Raw genomic sequence first — 13,581 nt, forward strand, 5'->3', positions numbered from 1 at the left:
GAAAAGTTAAATATAAAACACTAAACCTAGTAACGAACACGTAATATCATTAACGTTTTTTTTTTTTTTTTGGGGGGTGAAAGTTGCTCAGTTTATGTTGTTTGATTTTAACCCTAATTCAGTTGTTAAATTTGAAGCTCTGTAATTATTCTTTTTCCTTATAAACATTAATTTACTTTTTATAACGATGTAAAATTAATAACAAACTAATTTTTCCCCCTTTACTCGTGAGCAAGAGGTGTTCACACCGCTTTCAGCTGTGTTAGCTCAGTGTTCGAACAGACATTACCGTGTTCCTGCTAACAACTACAAAAGTCCGATAAATGATCTAATCGTGCATCGTAGTTGCAGATAGAAGGAGTGTTAATTAACTTAGTGATGTACCCAGTTATTTCTTTCACAAAAAATTATTCTGACTGAAATGAAAAACGACTAGAATATGTTTACGCTGAAAATGAGTTTCTTCCGTAACCACAGCAACAAACGTTTGAGCTGTAAGTGAATTTCTTCTATAACCACAGCAACAACAATACTGAATGAATAGTAAATGGTTAATTTCTTTATTATTCAACCTGGCTGCGATCATTTCAAAAAGAACATCTCTAAAATTACGCGGTTATTTTCATATAAAAATTAGTAGATACAATAACTCAGTACTAACAATGTTTCTAGGTATGCGCAACTTTAATTTTTTATTCAAAACACAAGTAATTCAATGCCTTAAAATAAAGCCCGTAAACCGAGTATTATGTATGTATATCACAATATCTAACAATTACGTTTTAGTTTCTTGTTTGTATCAATAGGCCTACAAACATCACAGCTTTCTATTTTCACGTAAACCAGCTAAAATTATGCTATTCAGAGCATAGTTTCTCAAATGGTTAAGTCTGTACTATGTAGATTAAAACGTAATGAACACCCAATTTGTAGTTTAAAATATAATGAATATATCTCGCATATCTTAGCTTCATATTAATACTAATTATATTAGTATATATATATATTAATATTTGATTAATATAACATTTGTAAATTACTTTTCTATGATAATTAAAACGAAATTTGTTTTTTTCGAAATGCTTGTGTTTATTATTCCGGTTTATATCACGCTCTATTGGGCCTTAATTATACACGTTTAATATTTCTTCAACGATAAAGTTTCAATTGACAGGATAAATTTTTTTTGTATTATGTTAGACGTTTATAACACGTAAATGTGACAGTTGTCTTAGTTTCGGTTTACGTTTCCTTTACTTATTTAAGATTTTGAGATTTACGCTATTAACTATTTTCTTTTCTTTTCACGAAGTGAAGAAGCTACAGACGGGTTAATATCTCATCTCAAGACGGATTTGCAAATCAGCAAGCCACGCAATAAACACAGGTGACATAAATCGCAGTGTAATAAATCGTATCAAAACTATATTTTGACGTTGTTTTTAGTTACGTGGGTCGGTAATGTGATGCGAGCGAAATTTTATGGATTGTAGGAAATGTATGTAACAGCTCTTTCTGACATAAATATTCGTATATTAAGATCATGAAGATGTGTTTAGATTCATGATGTCCAACTTCAAAACGAGAATATTTATTATACGTAATGGTATTGAAAAACAAGAAATATGGATCAACTTGGTACACTAAGACCATCTATAAAGAGACCTGCAAGAAGTCGTATCCCAGCCATTGTAAGCAAAGTGAGGCATCTTATAATAGTTTAAAATTTACGAACACGAAAAACAGTGGCCAAAGCTGTCCACGTTTCCCAGGGAACCTGGACTTCAAAACCTAACGGAGAAGTATTTCGTAATGAATATGACGTTACAAGCTTTTGTGAATAAATATAGTTGTCAGATATATCATTCGTTTTGATACAACAAACTTTACCTCTGTACATAACGGTTATGTTTTATTGCTATTAAGATGTAGTTTTATTTGAAAAAAAAGTTATATTTTTGTCATTCCACAAAAGAAAAAAACGGTTTCAAAGACTGGAAACAAAAGATGTACAAGTTCGCACTGAACAGCTCAGCTCAAATCGATTAATATTAAAAATCAATAAAAACATAATTGAAAATATTGTCAGTTTTATCAGTCTCGGAAAAGAAGTCTCAATTTCTTTAGAATATCTTGATCATCCACATTTTATCTTGCCAATTGGTGCAGTTGCAGTTAAAAATTGGGGTACAGCTAACATCAGTCTAATTAGTAATATGTAAAATTAGAAAACAAAACAAAATTACTTAAAATTACAATTTATCAGAAAGATACATTCTTTTAATTAGCGATGCTTTAATTCATAATTAAGGCAACAAAAACTTGTATATATATATATTGATTAGTAATATTTTAAATATAAATAAATAAAGTTATAAATGAAATTATAATATTCAGTGATGTCGAGAAAAATATACATGTAAAAACGGCTTGTTTCGGTTGAGAAAATATTTTACGTAGAGGAGCGAACAATGTTTCGACCTTCTTCGGTCATCGTCAAGTTCACAAAGAAAGAAGCTGACCACATGTTTGAAAGGGGTTGTGTAACTGAGTGTTGGAATGTAGAGGGCGTGCTTAGATGTTTGAATATATAATTTTATTTATTATATTATTTTTAATTTAGGTATAAAGGTGCTCTTTTGTATTGGTTTATTTTGGGTTTAAGTTTTGTATAAATAAGGCTTCTTTAATTTTGCGTTTGTTTATGTTTGTTTCTTTTTTTAGTATTTGAGTGTTTTCTATGTTTATACTGTGTTTATTTGACTTGCAGTGTTTGAAAACGTGTGAAGGTGACTTGTTATTCTTTACATACAAATTATAATATGGTACTGTTAAACGATAAATTTTAAAGCTTGAACTGAATTTCGTAAACGTTGAACCTGTTAACAGCTTGGGAGCTAAGTTGATATTCAGGTAGTATATTTTCAAATTGAGCATTTGACTTCACTGCTTAACTTGTAGATGAAAGTAAATTAAAATTGATTATTGTACACAGTTAAACAGGAAAGAAGATTTTGCGATCGAAGTAGTTGGAGACTAATTTAAGTTGTTGACATTATGTGGAAAAAAAAAGAAAAATGAAATAAAGTAACACCAAGAAGTTTGTTCATAAAAACATAAATTATTTTAAAATAAAATGAGATATTAATTATTCTTTAAGAATAATTTGGATATTTAACGAGATAAAAGTAACTGGTCAAATGCAGCTTAATTGGTTAAGTTTGTTTTAAATTTCGCGCAAAGCTACACGAGGAGTGTCTACGCCGTTCCTAATTTAGCAGTAACTAGTCATCACCACCCACCGCCAACTCTTGGGCTACTCTTTTACCAACGAATAGTAGGATTGGCCGTAACTTTATAACGCCCTCACGACTGAAAGAGCAAGCATGTTTGTTTTGACGGGGATTCGAACCTGCGACCCTCGGATTACCATTTTGTTAAAAATTTCGCGCAAAGATAAACTGTGGCGAGCGTTATATTATGAAAGTACATCCAACTGTTCGTTGGTAAAAAGAGTAGCCCAAGAGTTGGCGGTGGGTGGTGATGACTAACTGCATTCCTTCTAGTCTTACACTACTAAATTGAGGACGGTTAGCGCAAATAGCCCTCGTTTAGCTTTGCGCGAAATTCAGAAAACAAACAAACAAAAAACAGTTCTTAAATTCCATCGAAACGTTAACTTACTTTCTAACCAATTTTTATGTTCCAGCCCAAACAGGCCATCGTGTAGCTTTGTGTCTAAAAACAAACAAACAGATATCATTCACTGTGAAATACATTAAGTCGTCTTCGACTTTGTGCTAACTATATATACGAATATTTTTCTTTGAAAGAGTCTGCGACATATTTCTTCATTTATAAATCTACCTGGGGCAGTATCACACTGTTCGGTTGGGTGGTAGGAAATCCCTTGTGAACCAACTATAAACCACGTTGTAACCATTATCGCAACAGCGTTGCATCCTAAGGAACTCGAAACTGTGCTAACATATACAAATAGTTCTTGTAAAGTACGATTAATCCTACGTATAGAAAATCTAACTTAAAATATTCCACTTTATTACACCCTCTGGAACTTTGTTTTCGCCTCATGTTTTAGGTTATTCAGAGAATCTATTCTTTAGTATATAAACACAAACCAGCGGAAGTTATTGAAAATAAAAATGTCGTAATTACTCTCGAAATGATTATGAAAATTTTATTTCACTGGTATATATATATATATATATTTGAGAATCGATATGGTAGATCATAGTTACCTTACGTAGGTCTATGGTAACATATTTTGCAATCAAATGCAAAAAAGTAATAATTTATGTAGAGTTAATATATTATATCATTATTTAAGATCTAGAACTGGCATCAAATCGTTACTGGAGCTCCCCTCTCCAGTGGCTCAGTGGTATGTCTTACAACGCTAAAAGCCGGGTTTCGTTACCCACGGTGGGCAGAGCACAGATAGCCCATTGTGTAGCTTTGTGCTTAATTCAAAACAACAACAACGTTACTGGACGCGTATAAATATTTGCAGAAACATGTTCTGTCATCTATTAATCTATTAATATCAATATACTTTTATTTTTAATACATTTGAAATGCCTTATATACATACTAAAGCCTGAATTCACTATTTCATTGTTCTGCTTATGAATTTTTTGTACTTAAATCACATTCAAGATTCTCTTCTAAACGAGCATCCATTCCATTTTGGAGGTTACTAAAAGTTAAATCAAGTTAAAATAATTACAGAAGAAAACACATGACGATTTCTAATTAATGTTGTTTCCTTGGCTTGAGAAGGTGCTTTGAAATAAGTTTATCATCGTCATTAGTCTCAGAAAATTAAAAAAAAGTTCGTAAGTTTGATCTTAAAGAACTGTTTGTTTGTTTGTTTACAATTTCGCACAAAATTACAGGAGGGCTATCTGTGCAGCTGTCCCTAATTTAGCAGTGTAAGATTAGAGGGAAGGCAGCTGGTGATCACCACCTATCGCTAACTCTTGAGCTGTTGTAAAGAACAGCTTTCAAGGATGTTTTCAATACATCCTTGAATAGTGGGATTGACTGTCAGATCACACCATGCCTCCACAGCTGAAAGAGTGAGAATGTTTGGTGTAACGGGATTCGAACTTTTGACCCTCCGATTGCGAGCCGAGCGCCTTACCCAAACGCTGTGAATAAAATTTATATCCTTAAGAAACGCTACTTATTCGAGGACCAGTTGGTTACAAGTTACAAATAGGAGTGTAGTTTTCAATACTTCCTTCGTTACAAGTGATAGTGTAGTTTTCAATACATCCTTCGTTACAAGTTAGACTGTAGTTTTCAATACTTTCTTCGTTACAAGTTGGAGTGTAGTTTTCAATACTTTCTTCGTTACAAGTTGGAGTGTAGTTTTCAATACTTCCTTCGTTACAAGTGAGAGTGTAGTTTTCAATACATCCTTCGTTACAAGTTGGAGTGTAGTTTTCAATACTTCCTTCGTTACAAGTGATAGTGTAGTTTTCAATACTTTCTTCGTTACAAGTTGGAGTGTAGTTTTCAATACATCCTTCGTTACAAGCTAGAGTGTAGTTTTCAATACATCCTTCGTTACAAGTTGGAGTATAGTTTTCAATACATCCTTCGTTACAAGCTAGAGTGTAGTTTTCAATACTTCCTTCGTCCGGTAAAAATAACCAGATGAGAGAAAAACAATTAATGTTTAATGGTTAACACAGAAACTAGTACCTGCTAAAGAAGAGTCATATAAGTAAGTGATATGTTCGTGAGTGTAGTTATTTCGCAGCAAACATATAATAAACAATTAAACCTTCACAAAAAAACAACTCTGAGAGAAAACATTTCAAAGACTGTTTTCAGCTGAAACACGAAGGGATTCTTACAGAACCATCTCGTCATCTCTCTAAATTTCTGGATGAAAAATAAATAGTAATTTATACGCCACGGGCACGTACACAGTTCTGAAGAGTACAGTTACGTACAAAACACATCAGCGCTGATGTTTTCTAGATGCTTCTGTTTCAAATAAAGTCACATTTCGATGGTCTGATAAACAAGGAAATTTCTCATTTGCTCAACCTACAAAATCCACAGGCGTCACCTCGATTTTTATGGGTTTTCTAACACCATGTCACTTTAACACAGCTCAAAATCTATAATCATCATCATTTTTTGTGATATTATTATAGCATGTAGATCGCTAAAACTGGCTTGCTCTAACTTTTTATCCAACAAACTTTTAGAACTGTAAATTATTTGTGATGGAACGCCAGTAAAACATAACTATTAATACAGCAAAAGTGTCAGTAACATGTACATTTAATGTTTCGTAGTTTATTCTATAAAGATCAAGATTACTATATTACAACGTTGGAGATGCCTCGAGAAAATACGTCACTCCTGGGAATTCCTTTAGACATTTGGAAGAATACCGAACAATTAACAACTATTAAAACACAGAGCATAAAATAAGATATTTTAGCAAGGATATACTTCGGATGAAACAATGAAGCTATTACTAGACACGAACTGTTTGTGTATCATGGGATTAAGTTCGAAACATCGACTTAATGTTTTACAGCGATTATTTAAACTGCAGCAAATTATACAACGAATATAATCTCTAATTACAAAACCCAGTATATCTTTAAATACTTGACACTTGTAAGCTGCGAATGGCGGGTGCAAATCATCTAAGTTGTTAGTATTTTTCTAGTTTCTAATACGCTTTGAGGAATACGTAAACATTTTTCTATATGTGAGGAGATACTTTGTTTGTTTTGGAATTTCGCACAAAGCTACTCGAGGGCTATCTGTGCTAGCCGTCCCTAATTTAGCAGTGTAAGACTAGAGGGAAGGCAGCTAGTCATCACGACCCACCGCCAACTCTTGGGCTACTGTTTTACCAACGAATAGTGGGATTGACCGTCACAATATAACGCCCCCACGGCTGGGAGGGCGAGCATGTTTGGCGCGACGCGGATGCGAACCCGCGACCCTCAGATTACGAGTCGCACGTCTTAACGCGCTTGGCCATGCCGGGCCACGTGAGGAGATACAAGCAAGACTTTAAGAGGATATACTAATTTTATCTTACATTATATGTAATGAGATATAAGCAAGAACTAAGTAGGATTTTCTATTTTAATTTAAGTTTATATGTAATGAGATATAGAAAAATAACGCTATAGGCTTATAACATAAGCCGTGAGTTGTAAATGATATATGCTATAAAAACACGATCTTACTTTGTCATAGTTATTACGATTATCTTAGCTCTAACAAAACGATAATGTCATATGTTATAGCTAGGAATATCTGAAGACGCTTTTGCTGTGTAGTAATAAGCCCTAAATCTGTGCTAAATGAAAGGAGATTTGTACTGAAATCAAGTTTCTATATTGGAAGAAGGACGTTTCGTATCACTGATACTGGAGGATTGGCGTTTCATATTATTGATGTTGAAGGGAGGGTGTTTCATGCCACTGATGCTGACGGGAGGTCGTTTCGTATCATTGATGCTGGTGGAAGGAACTTCCGTCACACTGATGACGTAGGAAAGGCGTTTCTTCATACTGATACTGGAGGGACGACGTTCCGTATTACTGATACTAGAGGAAGGGCGTTTCGTATCACTGATGCTGAAGAGTGTTTCGTCCGTTGAAACGTTATTTTCTTCAGCATCAGTTGTTCTGTAACTATTTCCAGTTATTTGTATTCGATATATCATGCGAAGACAGAATACTTTCTATCTCGTGAAATCTGTTCGGAAATTTTATTTGATGTGTCTTCGTTAATGGAATATAATTTATGGCTTAAGTCTCTGCGAAGAACTTTATTGCTTATTGTAGCACTTACCAACGGTAAAGGTTCCATACAGTTGTGGTTACCATTGACTTCTGATCAGAGCGAGTTACTTATTTAGACCAAAGATGAAAATTAAAATCAGGCCATTAATTGGTATAGCAAATTGAATATGCCGTTCTTACCTACAAGCATTAGAAAGCATTGTTTCATCAGTTAGATACATCACTGTTAACGAACTTTTCGGCCTTAAACCCAATAATTTCTCATGATGTTCAGCCAACTTAGGAGATTTAGGCTATTCTCAAATTTGTATGCCAAGCAAACAACGCCTAGATATAATAATAAAAAAACAATACAACAAGATATGCTAAACATTCTAACTAATACTATTATTGAAAGTAAAAATTAAATAAATTATGAAATATAAGTTAATTATGAAACACATAAATACTACTCGTAAACATCAAGTTTTGTCATATTTAATGTTGATTTGGGATTTAAAGAATTAGTAGAACTAATTATATTATGTTCAGTCTACAATTAGCTCTTGGAAGCTTCTTGACATAAACCAGTGGCTAGTAATTCACGATTATTCAAAGGGTGCCTGCCTCACTGTTAGGCCCGGCATGGCCAGGTGGGTTAAGGTGCTCGACTCGTAATCCGAGGGTCGCAGGTTCGAATCTCTCTTTCACACCAAACATGCTCGCCCTTTCAGCCATGTGGGTGTTATAAAGTTACGGTCAATCCCACTATTCGTTGATAAAAGAGTAGCCCAAGAGTTGGCGATGGGTGGTGATGACTAACTGCCTTCCTTCTAGTCTTATACTGCTAAATTAGAAACGGCTAGCGGCAGCTTTGTGCGAAATTAAAAACGAAACAAACAAAGAAGCGTCACTGGTTGAGTACGTTACATTAAAAATATTTTGTAACCTGGCCACATCGTCAATTTCGTTTATGTTCTATTAGAAGACCCTGCATCTCAAATATAGTTTTGTAATGCAGTTTTGATTAAATTGAGTAGCGCGTGAGTTATGCGACGCTTGAACGAATATAAATAAAATAAAAATAGCTTGTGTTCAGTATTGTTGTCTGTTGCATAGAGATTATTTTGTCGCCAACACTAGTGTTCGATGGTTCTCAACTGGTGAAAGACATGGGACTTTGCTTAACGCGCCTGGGATATAACTTGTTATAGGTCTCTGACTAGATGGTCCTTGTGTCCCAAGTTGCTCCATATTTCATTATTTTCAAAGGTCATCAAGTACAAAAGATATCTCCGTTTTATAAATTCTTAGCATTTGATCTCAACATATCTATATATGATCTGTGTGTGTGAATATTTTGCGTCAGAAAGAGTTGCTATATATTCACCCCCAAAATGATCAACTTCCGGTGTCATCACACTACCTAAGCAACCGTCAGAAATGTAAAACGTGGTACAAAAACATGACGTACAACCGTGACTTTAAACCGGTTATGATTACCATGTAACTTGCCAAATTGCACAGTCAGAATATTTCTGATATAAGGTACTTAACCTTCTGTTATAGAAAGGATTAGATAATGTAGTCAAATGGAAACATTTGGAGTAAACATCCAACAGAGATCTTGCTATTGACACTCATGTTTATTTACCTATGAAAAATCATTATCCAACACCTAAAGCTCCATTTAATAAACAATTTTCAACTAATTACCACCCGTTTATAGATTATTTTTAAAGAGTGTGTGTGTGTTTTTTTCTTATAGCAAAGCCACGTCAGGCTATCTGCTGAGCCCACCGAGAGGAATGGAACCCCTGATTTTATCATTGTAAGTCCGTAGACTTACCGCTGTACCAGAGGGGGAGTGTTTTTAAAGAATAAAACCTACGTTGTGTGTGTATAAGTACTTACATGTTTTAAATTAAGACTGAAAAATAAAGCTACTTAGGCCTAATTTTTATGAAGAAAACTTTAAATTGTAAAAAAGTAGAATTGTAATCGAGAGTACGGATCCTTTGCTATTCGTAGAATTGTTATAATTACTATTGAAAATTAATTAAATGCTGCGTTAAATTTCGCACAGAGAAATAATGTGTTATTAATTCGATAGATTTTGAAACGATTTTCAATTATTACTTTGGTTGGCATTGTTATCTCTATAGTATAAAAAGTTTGAACTTTTAGATCGCAAACGCTGTGAAAAATTTATAATATCTTAACATCTTTATCTTAAGGAAAATTTAATAATATGTTGATTAAGCAGAAAAAATAACTAAATTATATTTCTGTTGATCTCTGGGTAACAATACATAACTTTGACCTCTGTTGATTCTTTTGGAACAATATCTAATTGTACTTCTCTTTTTCTCTGTGTAACAATACGTAAGCTTCAGCAATACCTAAATTGTATTTTTCTTTGTCTCTATAGAACAATATATAAATTCTACTTACCTTAAACTGTGTGAAAAGCTGCGAAAGCTTAAAATAACGCATTTCATCTCTCACTATATTTATTTGAAGTTAAACTTACATTATAATCGTTTGTTAAGTGCCTTTATAGGGAGAGAGGATATAACAAAACGATACTTTGTAATTACATATATTCTATTACATATGTACTAGTATGTTTTCAGCCACCCCCGCTAGTACAGCGGTATGTCTCCGGATTTACAACCCTAAAGTCAGGGGTTCGATTCCCCTTGGAAAAGCCCTTTGTGGCTTTTCTATACGAAAAACACACACATTATTATGTTTTCAAACAATTAAGAACTTCAGATCAATAATGGATTTTTTAAAGTTTAAAATGACCATTTTAAAGTATAGAAACAAAATTATAATTTTATTTCTTTCGTCATTTTATCGCTAATATAAACCTGCAATCGATATCCTCATGAAAACACCAAAAAAATAGTTCACTAGAAAATTGTTTAATAAAAGCTGGCTAAAAGATATAAAACAGTGGTATGGAATTTTTTAAGGCTTTTCCTTTCAATGTATTAAATATTTCTTTTATTTCTATCCATAATGTATCTCAGATTTCTACTATCGTCTTTAATTACTCTGCAAATGGTTAATCAATAACAATGTTCGTTTGTCTCCTCAAGCAATCCAGTTCTTTCGCCTACTTTAATCACCAACACATTTTGTTTTACGATATGTTTTCGAAAGCTACAACAGGCACAAAACTGCAATTTATTTCGCAGAAGACAACAAAATTAATAAAATAAAAGTAGAAAAAATGATATTAATATTTGTTTCCAAGGTAAAAATGAGTGACTATCCAGCATGAAAAACGTTCAGAATAAAACTTAGTAATTAATATAAAATAATTTAATTGAGAGAAATGTCATCAACTAGCAGTGGTTTTATTGTTTTTCAAAAAATGAATTAAAAATATGTCAATGTTTAAATTTTTTTATCAGTTTTGATTTTTCGTTTTTTTTTGTGTTCATCACTATTCAACTTTTCTAATCACAGATTTTTTCAAGACGTATTAATGGAATTTGGAAAAAAAATCCGGTTTGTTCCAGTGAATAGTTTAAGCACATGTCTGGTAAGATCGACAACAAATATTGTTGTTCATACATGTGAGAAATGCATCATGTTTTGTTGTTATTGTTGGGAGTCCCATATCAAGTCAGAGAAAGAACATTCTGTTAAAGCCAATAAATAAGGGTTGTGTAATAATCAAAATATGTGTAAAACATTATAAATTATTTTCTTTTGTATTATGTTTATTACTTCATATAACGGCCCCTTTCTTTGGTTTGTTCGTTTGTTTTGTTTTTTGAATTTCACGCAAAGCTACCCGAGGGCTATCTGCGCTAGCCGTCCCTAATTTAGCAGTGTAAGATTAGAGGGAAGGCAGCTAGTCATCACCACCCACCGCCAACTCTTAGACTACTCTTTTACCAACGAATAGTGAGATTGACCGTCACGTTATAATATCCCCATGGCTGAAAGGACGAGCATGTTTGGTGCGACGGGGATACGAACCCGCGACACTCAGATTACGAGTCGTACACCTTAACCCACCTGGCCATGCCGGGCAACCTGCACTCTTTCAACAAAGAGAGATCTTGTTCAAGTTGTTTTGAATTAAGCACAAAGCTATACAATGTGCTCTGCCAACCACGGGTATCGAAATCCGTTTTTTAGCGTTGTAAGTCCGCAGACATACCGCTGAGGCACTGGGTGGCGATTTCGTTCAAAATAAACTTACTTTTCAATGCACATTTTAGTGTTAATCTTAATTTACTAAAAATCACATTAAGTGCCAGGTTTTTTTGTCCTCAGCGGTAAGCCTGCAGACTTATAATGCTAAAAAAACAACTGGTTTGGATGCTCGTGGTAGGCATAGCACACACAGCCTTTGTTTTCGATTAAACTGTTTTTTTTTTTTAAAGTTGTGTTAGTATTTTGGAAACTCTGACACACACACACACACATATAATGTTATAAGCCCACTAACCCACCAGCCTAAAATTCTGAAAAAAAATTCTATAGGGTTTGATACATTGGGAATCTGCAGGTTTTGGATTCTTTGTTTTTGAACGATGGGGCAAAACGACATCTCTTCGTCACTGATTCTAAACTTGTAGACTAGAATAATTTGTCAACGTACATCTACGACCGAAAGCACAAGACAGGTACTTCAGTTTCTTTGTTTTTATTAATTTGTGTATTCACGAGCACTTGACGCTTACTCCGAGTCTGAAATCAAGTGCAAGGTAGATTGCACGTGGTGTATAATTTTACAAATCATAATTAATAGTTACCCTGACTACACGTGAGGTCATCAGTTATGAAATAAATATATAGATATATTAAAATATATGCTTTAGTTGCTTTCATGTCGTTTAAACGTTTAACAGGTGATTTCATTACCGCTAGTCACTCACGTAATTTATTACTCGCGCAACTTCAGGAAATGATAGAGGGCGCGCTCAGTAAAGCCGCTCACCTTCACCATGCAGCGTTCGTTATATTCGGCCCCCCAAAAACACGAATATGTGTCGTGGTGTCCGTCGTTATCAACGGACACGGGCTATTTGCGGCAGGACAATGACGGATAATATCATATACTTCTATCATTTTTCATCAAAATCCGATCATTTTTAACTGAGTTACAGAGAAGTACTTCTTGATGACGAGAAACCCACTTGAAATAAAAATGTATCTCAGAACGGCTGGTATGGGTATTAACACTTTATTGATAAGGACAGAACAACAAAATTACACCAATATAAAGGAATACGTTTATACCTATACTAATTAATAACCTAACATCCAACTGCCACGCTCCTTACAATATCGTACCCTTTTATATTCTCGTCCCCAAGACATGTGTCCGGCAACGGTCACTTGCAAACTCTCTCTTCCTTAACCTGAAGATGACCTAGTAAGATCGAAACGTTGTTCTCTCCTTATCAAAAAAAGTGTTAATATCCATACCAGTTGTTCTGAGATACATTGAGTTATAAAGAGAAATTGTGTGAAAGAATCTCTCTCCATGTTAACCTCCCAGAGTTAGTCACGTGTAGCTTGGGTCATAGTCCAAATGTATATCAACTTTCGTTTAAATCGATTTAGCTGTTTCTTATACATTTATACATGTTGCTGAAAAATACACACGGGATGAAAACATACCCTTCACCACCGAACGCGATAACTATAAAGTAAATTGAGCGATAATTTATCAAAGTCTATATCCAGTAAACACATTTTCAAAAGTGATTTTTCTTTTGATAGTGAACAATGTATTATTTGTTCAACTTGAGGCATGACA

This window comes from Tachypleus tridentatus, chromosome 2 (genome assembly GCF_004210375.1).
Source record: "Tachypleus tridentatus isolate NWPU-2018 chromosome 2, ASM421037v1, whole genome shotgun sequence".
NCBI lineage: Eukaryota > Metazoa > Arthropoda > Merostomata > Xiphosura > Limulidae > Tachypleus > Tachypleus tridentatus.